Genomic DNA, 23,392 nt, shown 5'->3' with positions numbered 1-23,392 from the left:
CCAGAAGAATGGCTCTATATTAGTGTCATACGCAGATGACACTCAATTGTTGTTCACGTGTGAGAAGGGCTCTGATTTTGATGGGACCTGTAGAAAGAACTGCCTCTTTGAGATCTTTTTGTGGTTCAACTGTAATCAATTAAAATGCAAGTCTGATACATCAGAGATCATTTTTTTGGGCTCCCACCCACAAGAAGCCTGGCACTCCTGGTGGCCACAAGACATGTCCCCCCCACGTTGTCTGAGGTCACTACAGTGAAAAATCTGTGGAGAAAATTGATTCTGCCCTCTCTATGTAGGTGCAAGTCCAATCAGTGGCAGGTACATGTTTTGGGACTTAGAAAATGCTGAAAAAACGTCCTCCCACTTTTACCAGTCTCTCACCGTAAAACAGTTGTCCAGGCCTTAGTGATATCGAGACTGGATTACGTCAATTCTTTATATTTAGGACTCCCTGAGTATTTACTGGGTCATTTGCAGATCATTCAGAATATGGCAGCCAGGGCCATTTTTCTAACTAGGCCCAGAACACATACCTCTCATCTCTTATCCTCACTTCACTGGCTTCCAGTGCAAAAAATAATTTATTTCAAAGCCTTAGTCCTGGTTTTCAAGGCTTTCCATGGGATCGGGCCCCATATCTAAGGGAAAGATTTCAGCCTTACATGCCTCAGCGCTCTTTAAGACCTTCTACCCAGTGCCTGATCTAGACTCCAAGGATCAGGCTCTCACGGATAGAAGGAATATCTTTCCAGATAGGAGCATCCTGACTCTGGAATAACCTCCCCCCTTGCTGCGACAGATCCCGGACCTTCTGACTTTTAGGCAGAATCTGAAGACATGGCTTTTCCAGCAAGAGGATTTTCTTGCACTGTGATTCGGGGTATCTGTTTATTAGTTGTTATGGTGGTCTTTTCCTAGCGCCGGGAAACACTCTTTGGAGTAGTGGCGCACTCTACAATTTCCAGATAACATAACATAACATTATGTTTTCACTGACAGGGCCATCCAAGTACCATCAACAGTAAGAGTTTTGTTATTCCTGACTAACTCTGATTTAAGGTGCTTAGTCTAAAGTTACTGTGTGCTTCTTAACCATAATTTTCTCTGTCTCTCTGGAGAGATTTCAGCAAACATCCAATGCCAGTCTCAATAGAGGTGGTGTAGGGGAAGTCTACATACAATACAGTGCAGTACAATTATCACAGCTGAAGTTTGATGTGAATGTCCAGCCAGATTTGTGAGTATGTGTTAATCATATGGCAAAATATGAATATATTTATAGGATGAATTGGAATCAAATAATAAATAAACAAAAAACCACAGAATTGACAATCGAACAGGAATGGTGCACAATACACCGAGGTACCCAGGGCATATTTTGTTTTTGGTTGCTACATGATTTTGAACAACTGAATAATCCTGAAAACAAAAGCACATCACAATCCAGGGAGGCAGCACTGAAATCCTCCAGTCCAGCCAACACCTCGTTGACCAACCTCTGAAAGGTGGCAGGGTCATTCTTCATCCCAAAGTGCATAACCCGGAATTGGTAGTGCCCATCTGGTGTGGAGAATGCTGCCCTCTCCTTGGCCCCATCAGTTAAGGCGATCTGCCAGTTCCCAGATGTCAAATCAAACATGCTGAGGTACTGTGCAGCCCCTAGCCAATCAATGAGCTCATCAGCTCTGGGGATGGGGGTACGCGTCAGTCCTGGTGACTGAATTGAGTCCTCGGTAGTCCACACAGAAACGGAGTTCGGGTGTGGCACCAGGCGCGGCAATCCTTTGGGACCACTGGGCCGGCACAAGGACTGTTAGAGGACTCAATCACCCCTAAGGCACACATCTTGGAGACTTTCTACGGATGTAAGCTATGACCTTGTCAGTCACTCTGTAAGCCTTGTGCTTCACAGGAGTGCTGTCCTCAGTGTCCACATCATAGACGCACCACTCAGTAACACCAGGAACCAAGGAAAATAGAGAAGTGTTCCAACAGTTGCCGACACTCTTACTGCTGATCAGGGGTCAGTGTGGCAGAGAGGCTGACACCATCCACGGACCCATCTTGCTCTGTTGTAGACAGGAGGTCAGGAAGAGATTCTGTCTCCTCCTCTATTCGATCATCTGACGCTAGAAACATGCCCACTTCGGACCTTTCTAAGTGGGGCTTCAGGCGGTTAACATGCAGGACCCGCAAAGGGTTCCTTGGAGACCGCAAGTTCAACAAATAGGTGATATCACTCTTGCGCTCCACCACCTCAAATGGTCCGGTCTACCTGTCCTGGAGCACACAAGGCTCTACAGGGGCCATGACCCAAACTTTCTGTCTAGGTTGATGCTCAATCAGAGTGACATTCTGATCGTACCACCGCTTCATGTCCTCCTTACTGGCTTCCATATTCATCTGAGCGAGCTGTCTGAATTGCTGAGTCTGGTTCCTGAAGGCCAGCATGTAACTGTATACATCCTGGGGAGGTTTCCTGGGAGATTGCTCCCAGCCTTCCTTGACCAGACTCAAAGGTCCTCTCACCTCTTACAACAGTTAAAAGGGGGTGAACCCTAGGGACTTTTGTGGCACCTCACGGTAAGCGAAAAGAAGGCATGGTAAGAGGATGTCCCACTTACGCCTCAGGGGTTCCTCAAGTCCCATAATCATGCATTTGAGGGTCCAGTTGAATCTGTCAACCAGCCCATTACCTTGGGGGTGGTAAGGAGTGGTGAACTTGTATGTAACACTACACTCCTTCCACAGGGACTTCATATAACTGGAAATTAAGTTAGTACCTCGGTCAGAAACCACCTCTCTGGAGAACCCCACACAGGAGAAAATCCCAATCAGTGCACGTCCCACCACATGGGCCGTCACTGTCTTGAGCGGGATGGCTTCCGTGTACCAAGTAGTATGGTCCACCAAGACCAGTATAAACCTGTTGCCCATGGCTGTCTTGGGGGCCAGTGGCCCCACAAAGTCCATGCCCACCCGTTCAAAGGGGGGTACTGACTACAGGGAACGGTTGGAGAGGAGCCTTGTGCTTCCTTCCACTTTTCCCACCTGTCTGGCAAGTTTGACAAGTCCTACAATGAGTATCTGAAATCTTCCGCATGTGAGGTCAATAAAGGTGGGTGACAAGCCTTTCAAAGGTACATCATGAGCCAACTCGAGTAGGAAGGCTCTGAAGCGCTGGGGTACCACCAGCACATGGGCTGACCCAGGCTCAGCAACCTTAGGCTCGCTATACAGGAGGTTGTTCTCCCAGTAGATCCAATGTGATACAGACCGATCACCTGCTGCCTGGTTTGTGGCCTGTTGCCGCAAACCCTCAAGAAAAGGGCACTTCCTCTATTCTACACAAAATTCCTCCATGGAGGGTCCTCCTTCTTGCTGCCAATGGGTGAGCTTAGGTAGGTCTCCCAGGTCAGCAATTTATTCCCCTGGAGGTTCCAGGCCATCACCCTCAAGGTCTGCCTCCTCCTGGGCAGTGGTAACAATGAGGGCTGGTTTCCTGCACCCCTTACCTCTTCTTTTTAAGGCTGGTTCCTAGACCATACTTTTAGGCTCTATGATCTCTTGAACTCCCCCTCCTGGCTGACATAGACCGAGTGGTCACACATGCCCACTCAGGCAGACCCAACATCTCCAAATGAGCCTTTTTCTCCACCTTAGCCCAAGGGGAGTTTTCTAAATCATTGGCCAACAGACAATCCACAGGCATGGCTGGCCTCACAGCTACTTGAAGAGTACCAGAGACCACCTCTCAAAGGGAACTCTAGCCACCTCACACTAGCTCTGTGAGTTGTCCTCTGCAACTACAGGGAAGAATGCATATGGGTTAACTTCCTCCCCGAACACCAACCGGCAACTTACAGCTGTCACACTAGCCCCGGTGTCCCTCAGAGCCTCCAGTCTATGCCATTGATGGTCACACACTGCTTGTACTTTTTAGTGTTATCAGGCAGCTGAGTTTTAGGGACCATCTCAAAGTATCCTAATGAGACAAGGGATGTTTCTTAGGGACCCCACATACCGTGGGCACCCATCTCCTTCCCACCCATGGCTACACTGGCCATCTGATGGGGTGGTCCCTAGGTGGCACATACTGACTCTTTTGGGGACACTGGAGATCATACCAACGGTGAGGTTCCGTGACAATTGTAAGTGGTGTTTTCGACTCGCCCGAATATAGTCGAGTCTGGTATCTATGAACCGCAAATGACGAGTTTAGTGGATGTACACGTTTTCGCTGTGCTAACCTAAACCGTTTGTCTGTTTCGTGGGTTTCTTCATCTGAACCCACGGGTTCAATTTTAGATACGGCATCCATTTTTGTTTCTCGCCCTCAAGTAGCCAGCTAACGGGCACTGTCCGCTTCGTGACCCTGGGATTCCCAAACTCTTGCGGAAGACACGTGTTCCTTTGAGGACGTCTTTATGACGAGGGGGATGACACTGCAAGGCAGATGGCCCCGCTCGAGGCTCATCTTGCTTTCTGATAGCACCCCCTTACACTCTTTTCAATCTGTTCGCTATCCTCGTCTTCCTCTGCACCTGTTTCTGACTCCTTCTTGATTCATTTACAGCCGAACGGAATGCACTAATGGTGGGAAGATGTACTTTTACAGTTGGGAACCGGCAAATGCTACTGTAATTATGTTCCGGGCCCTGAATACATGAAAGCGACCTCCTATACAATTTACTGTGGGAATCGGATTGTAACCTTTTGTTTGCCATGTTATCTTATGATGAAAAACTGTATAAAAGGAGCGATCCACAGATACAATTCAAAGCAGTCTCCTTGAACATACATGCTATGTACTTCTCGCGACTTCTGTGTTCCCTGCAGTAAATAAACCTCGAATCTTTGACGCCGAAGGAAGTGTCCTGTGTCTCTGTCATTTGTACGCTGGAACAGGTAACCCACGAAGGTTTCAGGTGTTATCCCTGGCACCGCTGGGTCTTAGGAAAACCCAGTCCTTCAGTTGGCGCCCAATGTGGGGCTGCATCAGTGGTACCATTCCAAAGCCCGACGATCGTGAGGAACTTCGTGTGAAATCTCTGAGGGAAGGTGCACCCCGCTTCATCGATCCTGTTGTCGAAACAAGTGGCCCAAAGACTTTTCCCACGAAGATCCCCGCCTCCTGACGGCTGCGACGGACTGCTGCCCTGACTGTAGACCTGTTTTGGCGCCCGGCGTAGACCTTGGTACAGCGAGACGATTGACGGGCCTTCCTGGTGACGCCATTGTTCTTTGAGTTAAGTATTTGTGGGTCGCTCCCTAAATCCTTAGTTGTTGTGGGTGCTTAGTTGTTGCATGGTTCCATTGCATTTGTGGTTCTTCGTATTTTGTTCTTAGTTGTTCTATTTGACGTCTGCAGTCGCCAAAAAACGAGGGTTTTTGCACTTTTGCAGGGACATTGTAATCCAATAACCCTTGACGTTTGTGAAACTCGGTTAGTGTGCACGATGCCTGGCCATAGTACTTTGTTCAGTTGCTTTAGAGGTTGTGGTGCAGATTCCCGATTGGAGGACTCATGTCCGATACCTCCAGTTGGAACTCCAATTTATGAATTATATAGTCGCCATGGTGTGGGTCCTATCGCATTCAATGATTGTTGGGTTCGTTACACTAAAGATGACGGTGTCCTTAGTTGGCCACCTCATGGTAGTTTTGAGACCCCGATTCTAGATAATCTTGAAGCTAAATTGTTTCAAAAGAAAGCTAGGCCGGCCATGTTTGATTCCTTTCGGTTGTGGCGTAAAGAAGCCAAGCAGAAAGAAATCAAGCAGCTTACACGTAATAAGAGAGAAGGTATCGTTACAACGATGAGAAATGCAGAGCAGTTTCAGCGAGACAAGGAAGAGAAGGAAAAGGAAATTTTAGATAGATTACAACGTATGACTGTGGATAAATGTTATCCCGTTTTACCGACGGGTACGGATAAGAAGGGAGAGGAAGCAGAAGAGGACCCTTTGTTGTCCTATCTATTGAAGTCGCTACCTCCATATGCACAGGATACCACAGTTCCCGTGGTTCCCCCTGTTCCTCAACCTGCTGTTCCAGCAGCTGTTAACCAGCCTGTCCCTGGTCCTGCCCTTGCGAATCCTCTTGTTCCCATTCCTCTACCTGCTCCTGTCCCTACTGCTCCAACGGCTATACCTTCTCAAGCTACTGTTCCCGCTACTTCCACTCTTGTGGCTACTCCTACTGCTCCTGCTCCTCCTGTTTTTGGTCCTCTTGTTGTTACCCCTTTACTTCTCTCTTCTTCCCCGTCTTTTGGCGACGTATTCCTAATATTGTTGCTAACTTTTACTCTCCCCTTGGACCGATTCTTGGGTCTGCTGATTCTGATGCTCCCCAAAGACGAAGTCAGCTTCCTGGTGGTAGGGAACGTGATACGCTATTTAAAATGGCGAAAAATTGGATTAGGTATCCCCTTAAGAATCCTCCACGCATAGTTGTTGATACCTTCTCCCAATTTAACGTGCCAACACAGAGATTCGTGTTTGAAGAAATGTGCAAATTCTTACGTGATGAAATATCAGTTGACGCGGCAGATGATGTATTGGCCGCTGTAACTGAACTTCAGCTTCAGTTTTCGAGCGGTATGATTGTGGGTAGCAATGTTCGACGTGCTGTCGAGCATCTACTATCTTTTCGTCCCACTGTGATGCCTCGTGCACTATTTAAGGACGAACATGAGGAATGGATGTCGACGCCTGGTCAGTATCCCATGCGTGAAGTTCCACCCGTGTGGATGTCAGGGAATCCTGCTGCTAATCCTGCTATTTTGCCACACTTCCAGAGAGTGTGGATACACCTTCCATGGAAACGATCGGAAGTTTTGCAGGTTAAGCAAACTTTGCCTGACCCTCGCAAAAATCCTGCAGGGTACTATAAAGAATTGTCCCAATTAGTGGATGCTACGATCATGAATCTTGCCAACATCGACATGTTGTTCGGCAATGTCGTACCGCAACCGATTTGGGCGAAAATTCGTCAGGAAAATCATGCAGCCGAGTTAGGCGGTGATTAGGCTGCTCTTGCGGCGGCTGACGTGCGACAAGTTGGTGGGGCAAAGCCTGAACAGTTTATTACTGATCTTCCCCAGAGAATAATTACCCTTATGAAGACACTTATGCCAGCGATGAAAGTTAACTGGGATAAATTGTCTGCTTGTAAGCAAAAGAAGGACAAGAGTGTCTCCGATTTCTTTACGAGATTTGAGGAGGCATTCATCGATCATAGTGGTCAAGATATGGGCACTGAGGGAGGTCAGAGATTGTTTGTGGATAAATTTGTGTCGAATTTGTTGCCTGACCTTAGAAATAAATTAAGAAATTCAGAAAGTGCATGGGCTGTTTCTACTTCTGCTCAGATATTGGCCACGGCTCAATATTATGAAAATAGAGAAAAGGAGGAAAAAGATTGTGCAGATAAAAAGACGAAAGAACTCAAAACGAAAGTTCTGTTGCAACAAGCGTATCCTCCGCGCTCGAATCAAAATGATTCTCAGCAACGGAATAGATCGCAATCGCAGTCAGCTAGACCACAGTCGCGAAATGACTCTCCTTCGCAGAGATCTATGCTTGGGTACAATCAGTGTGCCTATTGTAGAGGTGAGGGTCATTTGAAATTTGATTGTCCGGTTTTGCGCGATCGAAATAACGGCAATTCATCTAAAGGAGGTCGTAGTGGTCCTCAACAGGCTTCACGAGGTAGAGGTCGTGGTGTTACTCAGAACCAAAATGAGCGTTCTTATAATTCCTCTGATTCCAATAATTGTTTTGATCAGCGTGGTTCATCGTCAGGTAGATCCACGCAGTACAATATGGACGATTATTACGTCGATCAAGGTACTGATGACGGTAATTACTAGGACAGCCATAGACAAGGAGAGGGAGTGGTATCAGTTCCGGTTGATCAGAGAGGGCCTTACGTCGCCGTTGCCACATCGGGCGTAGTTGAGCCTTTTCTGTTGGACACTGGTGCAGCGAAAAGTTCCATCATGCATTCGAAACTCCCTGGCGCACCTTTGTCTGGCTTAACAAATGTTTCCGTTGGATTCTCTGGCGCCCCTGTTTGCAATCCAGTTTCTCGCCCTTTGCCCCTTACAATTGGGCCTCGTGAGCTGAAAGCTCCTTTGATTTTGACTACTGGTTGTGGTGAAAATCTTTTGGTTCTGGATTTGCTGAAACGTTTGTATGCGACTTTGTATTGTTCTCCTGCGGGGGTGAAGCTTACATTGGGTGAGAGAGTAATCTCTCCTATGTACTTATAAATTGATAAGCTCCCACCGGAATTGAGTTCTCTTCCTGCATCTTTGTGGGCAACAGGTCCCAATGACGTGGGCCTGCTTGACATCTCCCCTTATGTTGTCCAATTGAAATCGAATGTGCGATTACCATGTATTCCTCAGTATCGTATCTCCCTTGATGGTGAGCGAGCGTTGTTAGCGATCATCTATGACTTGATCGAGAAAGATGTTATCGAGGAGACTCGAGGAAATGTGTGTAATAGTCCTGTGCTACCAATTCTGAAACGCACTGATCCATCTAAGCCTCCTCTTTATCGTTTTGTCATTGATTTACGGGAGGTGAACAAAATTGTGATTCCTCAGTTTCCTGTGGTGCCTGACATTACGGCTTTACTGACTCTGATTCCTGCATCTGCTTCTTGGTTCTCAGTGATCGATTTGAAGAATGCTTTCTTTAGCATTCCGATTGCTGAGGAAAGCAGGGACCTTTTCGGTTTCTCGTTAGGTGGCCGCAGCTTTAGGTTTAAACACTCCTCAGGGCTATTGTGAGAGTCCATCGATATACAGCCAAGTCCTAAAGAGTCAACTTGATGCGTTTGTGTTACCGCCTGGTGCGGTTTTGATCCAATATGTCGATGACTTATTGGTGGCTGCGGACACACGAGAAATTTGCAAGAATGCTACGGTGTCTTTGTTGCAATATCTCTGTGACTTACATCACAAGGTGTCACCTTCTAAACTGCAATATTGTTGCCAAGAAGTAACTTATCTAGGTCACTTATTGTCAAAGGAGGGAAGAAGGTTGACCCCAGAGAGAATTGCAGCGATCGCTCGAATGACTGTGCCAACAACTTAGAGAGATGTGCGTGCCTTTCTAGGTATCACGTCATACTGCAGGCAATGGATTCCAAATTTTTCATTGCTAGCGAAGCCATTGGTAGCCCTCACGTGTAAGGATGTTCCAACTCCTTTGCCATGGACGGACGAATGTCAGAAGAGTTTTTCTGAATTGCGGGATGCGTTGTGTTCGGCCCATGTGTTAGGTACTCCTGACTACAGTAAGCCGTTTACACTATATGTTCATGAGAGGGAAGGTTGTGCGTTGAGTGTTTTGACGCAACAATTTGGCGGTAAGCAACGTCCATGTGCATATTTTTCCTCGACCTTGGACCCAGTAGCTAGAGCGTTGCCGAGTTGTTTAAGAGCGACAGCGGCAGCTGCGGTGTCCATCTGACAATCTGCAGGATTGGTCATGGATAATATGCTTACGGTGATGGTTCCGCATGCAGTTGATACTCTCTTGAATCGTACGAAAACCCAACACTTGACGAGCGCAAGGTTGTCTGGTTATGAGTTGACGCTTTTGGCAAGTCACATTCAAATAAAGCGCTGCAATGTCCTAAATCCGGCGACTTTGTTGCCAACCAATATGGAATCAGACGAGGTACCACCACACGATTGTTATTTGCGAACTGAGGAAGAAACGAAGGGTCGTGTTGACCTAAAAAACACTCCATTGGAAGAACCCGATGGCACTTTGTATGTGGACGGTTCGTGTTTTAAGTTGCCGAATGGTGATGTGACGACCGCGTATGCTGTGGTAACGTTGAGTACGGTTGTGGAAACTGCGAGACTGAATCAGAATTCTGCACAGGCGGCAGAATTAATTGCCTTAACAAGAGCGTGTGTTTTGTCGAAAGGAAAGCGGGTGAATGTGTTTACCGACAGCCAGTATGCCTTTGGTGTTGCCCATAGTTTTGGACGATTGTGGCGAGAGAGAGGTTTTATGACATCGCATGGTACGATAATACAGCACGGACAGCTCGTGAATGATCTTTTAGACGCACTTACATTGCCCAAGCAGGTGGCGATTATTAAATGTAGTGCACACCGTAAGGTGACGGATGATGTTGGTCGTGGCAATGCGTTTGCTGATGAGATTGCTAAGGAGACTGCGAGAAATCTTGCAACTAGAATGTATGTGACGAGTTCGGTAAGGTGGCCTGCAGAAACTGGTATGTGTGAGGACACTGTTGAAAGTGTGAAAGCGATTCAGAATGAGGCCACCGAAACTGAAAAGACCAAGTGGAAGGAGAGCACAGGAAAGTTGGATGCGAATGGTTGTTGGATTGCTTTGTCTGAAAATCAAAGGTGGATGTTGCCGGATGCATATGTGCTAGATGTTGTGACCATGGCACACGGTTTATCGCATATTAGCGCGAAAGGTATCTGCAAGTTGTTGTCCCCTGTATGGAAGAATGATGGTATCGCTAAGTGTGCTGAGAGATTGGTCAAGAATTGCATGATATGTATGATGTACAATCCGGGCAAGGGCACTCCTACACCCCCTGGCCACTTTGCTCCTCCTACATGTCCCTTTGAGGTAATTCAGTTGGCATTCATCCATATGGAGCGATGTAATAACCTGAAATTCGTTTTAGTTGTGGTTTGCGCATTCTCCCGATGGATTGAAGCTTACCCTCTCAAAGACAATACTGCCCTGTCCACAGCGAAAGTCCTACTGAAGGAATACTTTCCTCGGTATGGAATGCCACGGATTGTATGGTCTGATAACAGAAGTGAGTTTGTGGGGAGTGTGATGAAGAGTGTGTGTAAGGGCCTTGGAATTACACACAAATTCCACAGCGCCAATCATCCTCAGTCAGCAGGTTTGGTTGAGGGGTACAATGGTACTCTAAAATTAAAACTCGCAAAGATTCAGGCTACGACTGGTCTCTCATGGCCCGATGCTTTGCCTCTGGCTCTTCTGTCAACTAGGGCGACTGTACACTCTCGAGTAGGGCTCAGCCCATATGAGATTGTGTTCGGCCGTCCTGCAAATATTTGGGGGGTTCCTAGACCCAGTGCATTCACAAATCTTGAATATCCAATGCTAATTGATTACCTTCATGATCTGACTGCTAAACTGAGGTTAATTCATCAACAGGTCTTTGAAGCACTGCCTGCGCAGACGGAGGGTCTAGGCCACCAGCTCCAACCCGGAGATTGGGTGGTTACCAGGAATTTTGGCCGAAAGCGAAACCTTGAGCTGAGGTTTATTGGACCCTTCCAAGTGCTACTCGCCACGAGAACTGCTGTTCGTTTGGAGGGCCGCAAGCATTGGGTGCACGCCACCCACACCAAAAAGGTACCGATACCTTTACCAGCGGACTCGTGGGTGAGGGCAGGCATCGCCGCATCTGAAACTGAAGCTTTGCCGAACTTTGTGCCGTTCAGTGACTCTCAGCCTGTGGGAGATACTTCAGTGCAGCCAAATAACTCTGTTGAACCTTCGTCATTGGAGAATTCAAGATCTGATCTATCGTCTGACCAACAGGACTCTGTTCCACCATCCGACCAATTGTTTGAAGAGCAGACTCGTCCTGGAAGAAGCAGATATTTTCTTTGTTCTAATACTAGAGACAAATAAATGATTTTTGCTTTTTCCTTTTTGAAATTCATGTTACCCCCATTATCATCCTGAACATTTTGAATAATTGTGGTTTCTGTTTGTATTCTGAGTTCTTTTCCACACATGTGTGTTTTTCTCCACAGCTAGGAGATTTTGTATATATTGTTTGATTAAAAGAACCTTACATCCGGGTTGACCGTAGGGCCGTGCGGGTACTTCCTTCTGTTTAGTAGGTCCTGACACTAGGTCGCAGACCGTCGATTCCTGGGAACTCCTGGGGATTGGCCATTGCTATACAGAACGAAGTGCGTCAAGAACGTTGCGGACGGTTTTAGAGGATGGCATTCTCAAAGTTGTTGGAAGTGGAGAAGACTCAAGCGCAACGGTCCGAACTGCATAGGGTCTTACGTACCAAATGCTTTATGTTTCAGGTGTTCCTACTGTTCCTAACTGTTTCCTCGTTACTGGTGGGTGGAGTGTATTATGCGATACAATCACTATTGCCTTCTGCTTCACCTACCCCTTCCTCTGAATTAAAACCTACTTCCACTGTTTCTCCTCATTCTTTTCACATCTTACCCCAACACGAGCAGGTTAGACGTGCGGAATTTATGAACAATTCCTTCGTTCAACTCCTTCACCAGCATCAGTTGGTGATGAACACTACCAACTGTTGGGTGTGTGGGTTAATGCCACATACCACGGATAGGGGAATTCCGTACTTGGCCCTTCCTTACCGTTCCCAGGGTTCTGCTCGAGCATTCCAAACAAAGTTTCGTAGCGCACTAGATTCCTACCCCCATCGAGAGCCACGCACTGCAGATCATGGTCCTGGCCCGTACCATAAGCCTTTGGCAAGAGTGATTGCCGATTTAGATAGGGATATCTTCGACGCATCGCTTATCCCAGAGGAAGAGGTGCGAGCATACAGAGATCTGAGTGAGGCTGAGTATAGCATGTCAGTGGGTGATCGGCAGCTTAAAAGCTCGTCTCCGATCTGGATCGTACCCCATCTCGGTAATTTCTGTCTGAAAGCTCTTGGTCTAAGCCCGCGAGTTCAGCTCGGGAGGAGTGCCTGTACCGAAACGTATGTTTTGCCGACAGCTTCTTCCCCTGTTCTTCTGACTGCCAAGGGTACTTACTTTGTTTGTTATGACCGCGCATATACATGGTTGCCTCGTGACTTCTCAGGCACATGTTATATTGCGAATCTGTTGCCGCCGACCTTTACTGTTGGGTCGGATTAAGACCAGAGTTGTGAGAGGCGTGATTAGCGAAGAGGACACTGCCGGTCAAGAAGCAGGAGTCTTCTTTAAGGGTTTCTTGCCGTTTTGGGGACCTATGATCAATAGTAGGAACCTGAGACAGTTTACTCGAGTGGTGGAATAGACCGCTAATATCACTGCAAGTGCCCTTGGTAACATTACAGCAGAGCTTCAGGCTGACAGGCTTATGACGTTACAAAATCGTATGGTTTTAGACGTTGTTCTTGCAGATAGACGTGGAGTATGTAAGGTGATGCATTCGAGTTGCTGCATTTTCATTCCTGATAACGCTCCAACTGTCTATCAAGCCATCTCGAGGTTGCATAAGATCTCCGAATCCATACACGTGGACGTAGGTGATTGGACGCTACTCGGGTGGTTTTGGGGCCTGATGTCGACGTGGGGTTGGAAAATTCTGATGATCATTGGGGTTGTTGTAGCATTTCTGTTCACGTGTTGTCTTTGTGTGCAGTGTGGTCCTGCCTTATGTGGCCTATGTGCTACGACGTGTATAAGACGGCCACCTGTTACCACGGAAGCATTGATGGATAGGATAATGTTGCAGCAAAATCTGGATGGTCTGATGAATATCGAGATCGATTCCGATTACGACTAGTGCTTGCCTACATGAGGGCAAAAGGAGCGTCTGAGGTTCCGTGACAATTGTAAGTGGTGTTTTCGACTCGCCCGAATATGGTCGAGTCTGGTATCTATGAACCGCAAATGACGAGTTTAGTGGGTGTATGCGTTTTCGCTGTGCTAACCTAAACCGTTTGTCTGTTTCGTGGGTTTCTTCAACTGAACCCACGGGTTCCATTTTAGATACGGCATCCATTTTTGTTTCTTGCCCTCAAGTAGCCAGCGAACGGACACTGTCCGCTTCGTGACCCTGGGATTCCCAAACTCTTGCGGAAGACAGGTGTTCCTTTGAGGACGTCTTTATGACGAGGGGGATGACACTGCAAGGCAGATGGCCCCGCTCGAGGCTCATCTTGCCGTGCTGGTCTATTGTTTCAGTTGTGCATTCATTAGGCACGTCTCCTTTGATCCCTGCAATCGTGTTTTCTGATAGCACCCCCTTACACTCTTTTCAATCTGTTCGCTATCCTCGTCTTCCTCTGCACCTGTTTCTGACTCCTTCTTGATTTGTTTACAGCCGAATGGAATGCACTAATGGTGGGAAGATGTACTTTTACAGTTGGGAACCGGCAAATGTTACTGTAATTATGTTCCGGGCCCTGAATACATGAAAGCGACCTCCTATAAAATTTACTGTGGGAATCTGATTGTAACCTTTTGTTTGCCATGTTATCTTAAGACGAAAAACTGTATAAAAGGAGCGATCCACAGATACAATTCGAAGCAGTCTCCTTGAACATACATGCTATGTACTTCTCGTGACTTCTGTGTTCCCTGCAGTAAATAAACCTCGAATCTTTGACGCCGAAGGAAGTGTCCCGTGTCTCTGTCATTTGTACGCCGGAACAGGTAACCCACGAAGGTTTCAGGTGTTATCCCTGGCACCGCTGGGTCTTAGGAAAGCCCAGTCCTTCAACGGTGTCCCACTTGCTTACACTAAAAGCATGTAGCTGTTCCCCTATGAACAGGTTTACATGTCAGGGACTCTCTGTTTTTCTCAGGGGGAGGCTGGGAACTCTTCTCTTGGTTCCTTTGGGAATTACTTTGGGGCCCTTTCAGGAACTCCCTCTGTTTACCCTTGTCCCCCCACTTTGACTGAGTCTCCCACATGACCCTTGTGGACCCTGGTACTGACCCAGTGGTCTGCCTCCTCAGCAAGCTTCCTAGGGTTAGTTAACTTGCTATCAATAAGGTGCTGGCGTAGCTCTGGAAAACAGTTAGCAGACAAGTGCTCCATTGCAACCAAATCATAGAAAGCTTCAAAAATATCCACTTTGCTACCCTTCACCCACCCCTTCATAGCTCTGCAAAAGAAAGATACATTTTCTACACAAGTGGTTGATCCTGTTTCTTACAATTTCTGAACCTCTGTCACTCACTAGGCTACAAACCACTGCCCAATATCTTCATCCTTATGGAAATCTTTGATGACATCCTTGGGGATATGTACCCTGCCTTCTGAAGGCACAGATGGTACTCTTCCACCAGAGGGTTGATCTCTAAGCCCTTTGCCTTGATCTCTAACTCCCCCAACATCCTCTCATGTTCCATTCTCATTCTCTCTCTCTCCAAGGACAATCTGTTATTCTCTATTTCCCTCCGAACCTCCATCTTAAACTTAGCCATCTCCAGCTTGTGTGCCCTATTTCTCTCCCTGTCTTCCAGCTCTCTGGGGGACAGGTCTTTGGAAGAGTTACTACTGGCAGGTGGAGATGGTACCCCTCCCCTGGTTGGAAAGACTGGCCCATCCAGCTGGCCATCTGCATCCCCAACTGTCTCCACCATCAACTCAGGGGCATTTCTTGCTTCTACATAGGCCCTCAGCACCTTTTGGTAGTCATCCTTTTTGGAAATGTCTGGTGTAGCAACTTTACATTTTTTGCAGAGATGCTTGAGTCTTTTCAAAGTGTATGTTTCCAAACTCACTGTCTCAAAATCTAGATCCATAAATGGGCACACATGGTCCACTGTACTAGAGTCTGAGAAGAAAATTAAATAACCCAATCATGGAGTCACTAATCAATACATCAATATTCTATAGGGAGCACTTGCACTGTGGCACTGAATAGCAGTGGCACAGTGCCATAGCATCTAACCAGCAAAACAGATCAAAAACAGAGGAGGCAATCAGTAAAAAATGGAAGGGAGACTCACACCAATGATACCAGGTCTAACAAAGAGGAAGGGGCTATGACTGTTTTTCTTAGACAAAGCTATAGGCCGGGTTCACTGCCTGATTGGTTTAGATTGCAAGGCACACTATTAGTTAACTAAGGGGCTTTGTAAGAAACTCGGAAGAAAAAATAGTACATTTCATATACTTATGTTTCACAATCTATACCAAGAATGGCCATGGACGCTTGGACGCCTCCGGGCAGCAATTCGCGCTCTATAAATCCAAATCCTATCCTATCCTATCCTATCCATTTAATGTGATTACTTCTAGAGATGAACGTATAAACCCAATCCTTTCTGTTATAACTGTGTAGTCTTGATTTGTGCCTTGAAACGATCTAAAGCCAGTTTGGCATTTCATTTCTGGATAATCCATCTGCTTTATGACTGTTCTCTTTAAATCAGTGTTTGAGGTTAGTTATATGGGACCAAGTGAAATGCCAAGGTCATTTTGCTACAACACATATATTCATTATCGTACGTATTCGATTGTTCTTTTTCTTTTCCTGATTCCATGGTTAGCAGTGTCGGGTGGAAAATGTGGTCACATAAAAACATTTTACCTCAATGTCCTATGTTAAAGATGTATGATGTTTATTACAATATGTTATGTTATTTCACCTCACCTTGTGTGAGTAGGGGTTGTGTTATGTGTTTCCTTTCTGCACCAGGCTATTCACAATAAGGTGTATTTCCTATCACTGTGTGACACTGTTGAGCTTTACATTCTATATCATGGCCCATTCTAGTGCTCAGTAGTAATAGTTGTTTTAAAAGTTGTTGGGCCTAAATCATGGTTCATTCTAGTGGTTAATAGTAATATTTGCGTTAAAGGTTTTTCTTTGGAAACTGAGGTTTTTGTGGGTCTTTTTTTTGTATCTTTGGAGAATATTCATTCAAAGTGTACTGCTGTATACAAGCTCAAAATATCTGCACTCTACCATGCATGGTGTCTAAGCAAAAAGCTGACCAGGACATAAGGACCAAGGCGAACTGTGGATTGTCACCACTCTCCTCAAGTTTACTTTTTGAAAAGGGTTATAACCAAAGTTGGGAATTATAAACCCAACTCTAAAAATGTGTGAGCTAATAGATGGCAGAACTAGGGTAATGGAATGATCTGCGTTTAGTCCTATCACCAGAGTTGTTCTGGAATTTATGAAGATGTTTGTGAAGAGGCTGGCATTCCCAATGTACTACATGTTCCAACTGGAACCTATTACAAGAGGCCCAGTAATAATGACATGGAAATACCTCATCCCGTATTTACGATTATCAGTATTACAATTAACTTTTTCATATAATGAATTTTGGAACCAGACAGTGGAAAAAGGCATCGCTATCTTGGTGATTTACCAACTGTATGCTTCCTTAATTCATAATTAAACAGTTTATGTCATGGAAACCTCGTATTTACAAGAAATGGTTATAGGCACACTGATAAACGACATAACAGGCGCCTCATTTCAATTGGAGTTCCAAAGCCTGGCCACAGGGTTTATGGCTCCCTCAATCAAAACCAAAGTGGACATACTCAAATTACTTACCATGTATATGTCACACACCATGTAAATATAATTTTCAATAAAAATTTACTGAAATAAAAAAAAATGCATTTATAAAAGTGAGAATCAGAGTTAAAAAATTCCTAATGTGTATAGCCTCTGTTTGTTTTGTCACGTTTTAACATCAATGTTTAGCTTTTTTCAAATATAATCATGTGGAGACGAACATTTTCACATTCCAGTGAATTTCACTCTGACCCTGATCGACATTTTTAAACTACCCTGCATTTTTCCTCCATTGTGTTACTTACCCCTCTTTTTTGAAGCACACTCGGATTTTTCTAACTCAGAATGTGTGGGTATAGCGTGATCTCTACAAAGAAAGGGAAAACAGACAATTATTCTATAACCGTCTGCTTGGGCATCGCATCAAGGAATAAAATATGCTTGGAGAACAATGCATCTGCCAAACAACTCACGGGGAATTCAGTGGCCTACCCCATTTCGGAACCCAAATCAGTACATGATCAATAGATAATTATGATAATATGGATTTATTGTGCCCTAAACAATTGTTGCATACATGAGTAAGGATGATCTTGAGAATAAAACTAAAATGAACAAAAAAATGAAATTTTACTAGCATACAAATTTTTGCATTACTATACGTTGTAATTCAGACATACATACATTACTAAAAATGCTGCTAATATCTACCCAGAAGATTCATAACTAGGGCCTAGGGAGCGCCTCAATCCAGTTTCAACCCACATATCGCCATGCTGTCTTTCCATAACATCTACCTATGAATTAAAATGTTTACCTAGCTTACAGAATGTGCCTGCCCGGGGAAATATGCTGCTAGAGATGATAGGATTGGAACCATCCACTTTCCTGTGCAGAAGGCTGAATATGTTGATGGAAATGTTTCTGCAGCTAGACGTTCTTGGAATAAACGAGCCCTCAAAAACATTCATTTCCATTTATTTGTATTAGATATTTAACTTGCTCAGAGTCTGTGAAATTTGTTTACTCTGAGACAGTTTTCATTGTGTTTTAAAATAGAAGCCTCGTTTGTCTGCCAGACATACAATATTCCTTATTTTAAAATGCTTTATTGACTTTGAATGCAGTTGTTTATAAATTGTATAGCACCTATTTTTATAGAAAATAAATACATATTTTTGACTATGGGGGGGGGGGCAAGGTCAAGATGGCAGGTTCATAAGTTGCGCCTTGCGCCTCTTCGTTTGCCCCTCCTTTGAGAATGTTCATGGCGGAGCTCTGGGAGGTTTTTAGGACAGGTATGCTGTCTGCTGCTGTTCCCTGGGAAGACCCCAAGTATAATGAGGTGACTGGAGCGGCAGTTGGGAGCCCCTGTAACAAAGTGAGGGCTGCCGTTACTGGGCCGAGGTGAGGTCAAAATGAGGCCGCTGACCAAAAAAAGGGCCCAATATGTGGCACGAACAGCTGGAGGGAGCGGAGGCTGATCCTGGGAATGGAGCCACACTCTTGGGCTTCACGACCTCCCATCCCATTACCTGCAGCATGATATACAAGTGATCTGGGCGTGCCCTTGGCGTGGTTGAGGCAGTAGAGAGGCAGCCAATGGGACTGCCATCAGCTCCTGTCACCCAGGTATAGACGCCCAACAGGGCAGAGTACATCAGAGATAGCCTTTGCCTGAGCATGGCAGCCACACTGGAGACTTGTCCACCCCTTGGTGCACAGTAGAGTCTAGATGCCTTGTGGGTGACTGTACAGCTGTTTTTGCCAGCAGTCCATACTAAGTTACATGAGTTCATGTTCCTTACCGATGCTGGTTTCAGCGAACCTCCCGCTCCTGGCTGCCTGATATTTTGGTGTGAGGGCACAGGATGCGAATGTTCAAGACGCTCTTGAGACATCACACACTGACCAGCTGAACACTGGAGTCTTCTACAGCAACACAGCGATAGTTACTTGGGACCATGCATCAGGGATGATTTCTGTGGAGAGTTGTGCCCCACTTACAGCTGACAAATCAGAAGGAGGGGTGAGATGGCAGACTACGACTGGTGTGCAGACCTGTTGATCCACCCCCCTCCTACCAACTCTTGGGACTGGGGGACTGCAGCACCTGCGTCTGTCCTGGTGCACTAGCCACAGTACCTCGGGCACATCAAGAGCAGCTGTGTGATCCTTATCCAATTACATGGGCCGCGATGTCCATCCCTTACTTGACATGAAAATCACTCTTTAAGCTACCAAACAGCCAAGATTAACTACTGCTCGCTCCTTTGACAAGTGAAGTCAGACTTATCTGCCTGGTGCCTGTACCAGCTCCCATGGTTCTGTCTAACAGCTGCTCTAAAGATGACTATCTTACCCAAAGTGCTATTTATGTTCCAAGTGTTACTGCTGACCCCTCATCACAACACTCTACAAACTTTGCAAAGAGAGATTAACAGGTTCATGTGGGACTAGAAAAGGCCACACATTAAGCTTCACAGAGGGGAGACTGGGAGTGCCTAACATCACACAATACTTCCAGGCAGCACATCTCAGGTATATGGTGGAGTGGGTTAGAATGAATCCAAGAAGAACTGGTTCTTCATAGACCAGGCAATTCCGATTATACACATTTGGAAGGTCACCTGGTTGCCCTGACAATTCAGGGCACTGCGTTTCCACTTTTCCCCCATAACAAGTGCCACGTTGGCAGTCTGGGATAAAGTTGCTGCATATAATGGGTTTACGACATACCCATCACCAATGACCTCTCTTTTTACTAGCCCTGACTTCGCCTCTGGCCTCCAACTCAACCACGTCATATGGTGGCTGTTGGATTTGGCCCTCTCTGCAGGGTCATCCCTGAACTTTTTGCCTTCCTCCAATATCCTTTCTGACCTGTTTTTGTTGGTTTGATGACTTTGGGCACTTTACCACTGCTGACCAGTGCTAAAGTGCCTATGCTCTCCCTACTGTAAATTGTTATATGTGATTGGATTCCATGTTTTGTCAGACCCCAGTAACGTGCACCAGGAGTGCCAGGGCTTGTAAACGCAAATGCTGTGGGTGGGCCTGCAGCACTGGTTGTGCCACTCACAGAAGCGTCCTAGTAAAATGTGCCTAAGGTCTGCCATTGCAGAACCTGTGTGGAGTCTGGTACTGTCATGCTGACTGCGCAAGTACACCTACTTGCCAGTCCCTAAACCTTCCCTTAGCTTCATATTAGTCACATCTATGGTAGGCCCAAGGACAGGGTGCTTTGTAAGCATAAGGTAGGACAAGCCCTGATGTGTGTGGCATGTCTTAATAGTGAATTACAGCCATTTTCGTTTTTCAATATTGTAAGGCTACCTGCTCTCCATATGCCAGAATGGGCTGCTGGAATTATTACTCTATAATCCTAACAGACTCAGAGAACATGGTAGAAAGTCAAGTTTAGTATGCCTGAACTCAGAATAATAAAATACTTCTTTTAGTAAAGTTTATTTTAATATCCTGTGTTTGCAAATGCTACTTTTAGAAAGTTAGCATTTGCTTGCCTAACCATTTCAGCCCACCTCTGCTAGGAGGTGTATCTGCTGTCTGGTTTCTGTGAGTGACAGAGCAGGAGACCGTCTGGGCTTCCAGGTGGTGAATAGAGAGATTACACCAGGATGAGTGGGAGGAGTGCCCCTTGACTCTAAAGAGGGCTGTGCTCTGCCACCACAATGCTGGCTCCACCTCCTGTGGAATGTCTGATTTCTCTGGCCTGCACCCTGGAAGAAGAAGCAGAGCCTCCAAAACAAAGTGCTCCAAAACCAGGTTGAACTAGACACAGACCCCCTGGCCTGCAAGAACAAAAGAAATGATGTATAAGAGTAGGAGCCCTGCTCCGAAGAATCTAGATCCTGTTTGCGCCAAGAAGAAACTCTGCCCGAAGAGGAGGACCCGGGAAAGCTACATGGAGGACTACTGTCTCTAGCCTGAAAGACTGGCCTGTGGTGGGTGCCTTGCTGCAAGAAGGAGAGAAGACAAAGACTGAGAAAGACTTTTATTTCAACTTGTGCAAATCTCTGAAACAGATCTCCAAGGGCTTGCGTGTGAGCCTGCCACCTGAACTGCGCCCCAGGAACATTGGGCGCTACCCCCTCCTGAAGAAAAAGCTGTGGATTGTGCTGTCTGACCCTGCAGCGCTGCCCGAGGAAAGCTGAGTGCACTGTGACCCTTCGTTGCGCACTCTAAAGAGCCTGAAGCACCCCTGTCCCGCCAAGCAATGCGAATTCTGCCTGGCCGCGCCGCAGTTTACAAAGTAAGGACCAGCCCGCCTGGCTCAAGCACCGTGTCTGATGCCCCTCGAAGCCATAGCTCGCAAAGTGAGAAAGGACCCGTCCGGTCGGAGCACCGCGACCCTGTGGCCCCCGAGCCGTAGCTCACAACGTAAAGACAGACTTCTGCCAAGGTTCGCTCTCCCCGTGTGGCGTCTTGCTGAACGCGCCCTGCTGCTGTGACTGAGCAGCTGCAGCGCATAGTGTGGTTGGTGGCCGTCCCGTACCTCGGGATCGCACCGCACTTTGCATCACCCTCCGCTGCTTCCCCCCTTCAAGACCGGAGCGTAAGCTGGAGTGAAGAGCCTGCCCCACAACGCATTGCTGCCCTCAAGGTGAAGAGACTGCCGAGCCATCGAGCCGTAGCTCACATCGAAAGAGGAAGGCAGCCCTGCGTGGGACATCGGATCTTACCTTGCCCCTACCGCATCAAACTCCCTAAGAAACAGGTACTGTACATTGCGAACTGTGCGCCGTTCGAGTCCCACTGAAGCCTACGACTCGTACCACCTGTTAAAGTAACCGCATCCTTGTACGCATCGTGCTGTGCTACGCCCCAGACCGAAGTGTCCGCGAGGCGCATACCCTTTGGAAAGCCTTTGTTCGTTAACGGAGTACGAGTCGCACAGGAGTGCTACGACTCGTACAGGAGTGCTACGACTCGTACCCCAGTGTAAAACCGGCCGCGCCGTACGCATTGTACTGTGAGGCACGTGAGCATCGAAAGGGTCCTTTCTCTTTGCACTGACCGAAGCACACAGGAGCGCTACGAAGCGCATAGCAGTGACAAACATTGCCAAACAGAACTGATCATTGCCTTAAGTATTGTGGAACCCTTTAAAAAATGATTGGAACCATTTAAAAGTTATTTGGACCATTTCAAAGTTATTGGACCTGTAAATTAAGCCTGCTTAAAAACCTGAATATAAATAACTATATTTTTACAGAAAATCAGCCTTGTGTCTATCTGTGATGTGTCAATTGGTTACTGTGTATATTATTGCAAATGCTTAACCCTACATGCTCTGTGGATTAGCCTTGTCTGCTCGCGCCACGCCTCCTAGACGGTGAGCAGGGGTTATTTCTAGGAGTAGTCCTTTGCCCTGACTAGAGGAGAGGGTCCCTGCTTGTCACAAGTTCCTACCTGTGCCAACCAGAGACCCCCAATTCTAACAGTGGCAAACAACAGGTTGCAAAAGATTTGATAGACTGTGTGACACAGATTGGATCATCCCCTTTGACAGATTAAAAACAGAGTATGTTCTTCTGGAGTCAGCCTGTATACTACACTTGCTGATCAGACATTGGGTCATGTACACCAATAAGCTATTTGAGCATAGACAGTTAACAACATTTGAGAAATTAATCTTCTTGAAGGACAAAGACAATCGCCTGATAATGAGATTGTACACTCTCTTAGCCCAGCCCCCTCCACATGAGAAATGCATGGGACACATACGTTGGGAAACTGAATTAGGGAGGCCTCTTACACACAAAGAATGGGATGACATTTTCTCCCGGGCATGACACAGTACGTAACACCCCCAGAACAGGGACCACTGCTAAGATTGTTTCCCAGGTACAGAAATGGTGTCCTGAGCATATTAAAGAATGTTGGAATTGATGTAAGGATACTGGCCCTCTGTTGCGACCCAAGGGAAACACATTTAAAGGAACTTTCAAGGAAATCATGGACACACTCGGCCTAGAGCAGCGATTTGTTCCCCCACCCACAATTCCGGCCCCACTTTGGACAGTATCTGCTCTAACCTCAACACCCTCACAGTCAAGGCCCCAGTCAAACTAACCTGGATTGATCACAAACTGATTCCCTTAGAAATCAGATT

General features: G+C 46.4%; 1 protein-coding gene and 1 long non-coding RNA gene across 2 annotated transcripts in view; one reads left to right on the top strand and one right to left on the bottom strand.

Moving 5' to 3' along the window:
• The window catches only part of LOC147666522 (arf-GAP with Rho-GAP domain, ANK repeat and PH domain-containing protein 2-like), an 81,221-nt gene that overhangs the window by 43,273 nt on the left and 14,556 nt on the right, over positions 1-23,392 (top strand). The gene's annotated exons all lie outside the window — the stretch shown is intronic.
• LOC147666523 (uncharacterized) lies at positions 14,779-17,854 on the bottom strand. Its single transcript, XR_015304758.1, has 3 exons — positions 16,771-17,854; positions 15,497-16,132; positions 14,779-14,948 (listed from the first exon to the last, which is right to left on the bottom strand). It is a non-coding gene; the product is annotated as an uncharacterized LOC147666523 (long non-coding RNA).

Source organism: Lissotriton vulgaris, unplaced genomic scaffold (assembly GCF_964263255.1).
Source record: "Lissotriton vulgaris unplaced genomic scaffold, aLisVul1.2 SCAFFOLD_1541, whole genome shotgun sequence".
NCBI lineage: Eukaryota > Metazoa > Chordata > Amphibia > Caudata > Salamandridae > Lissotriton > Lissotriton vulgaris.
This window is presented reverse-complemented; position numbering and strand designations above follow the sequence as displayed.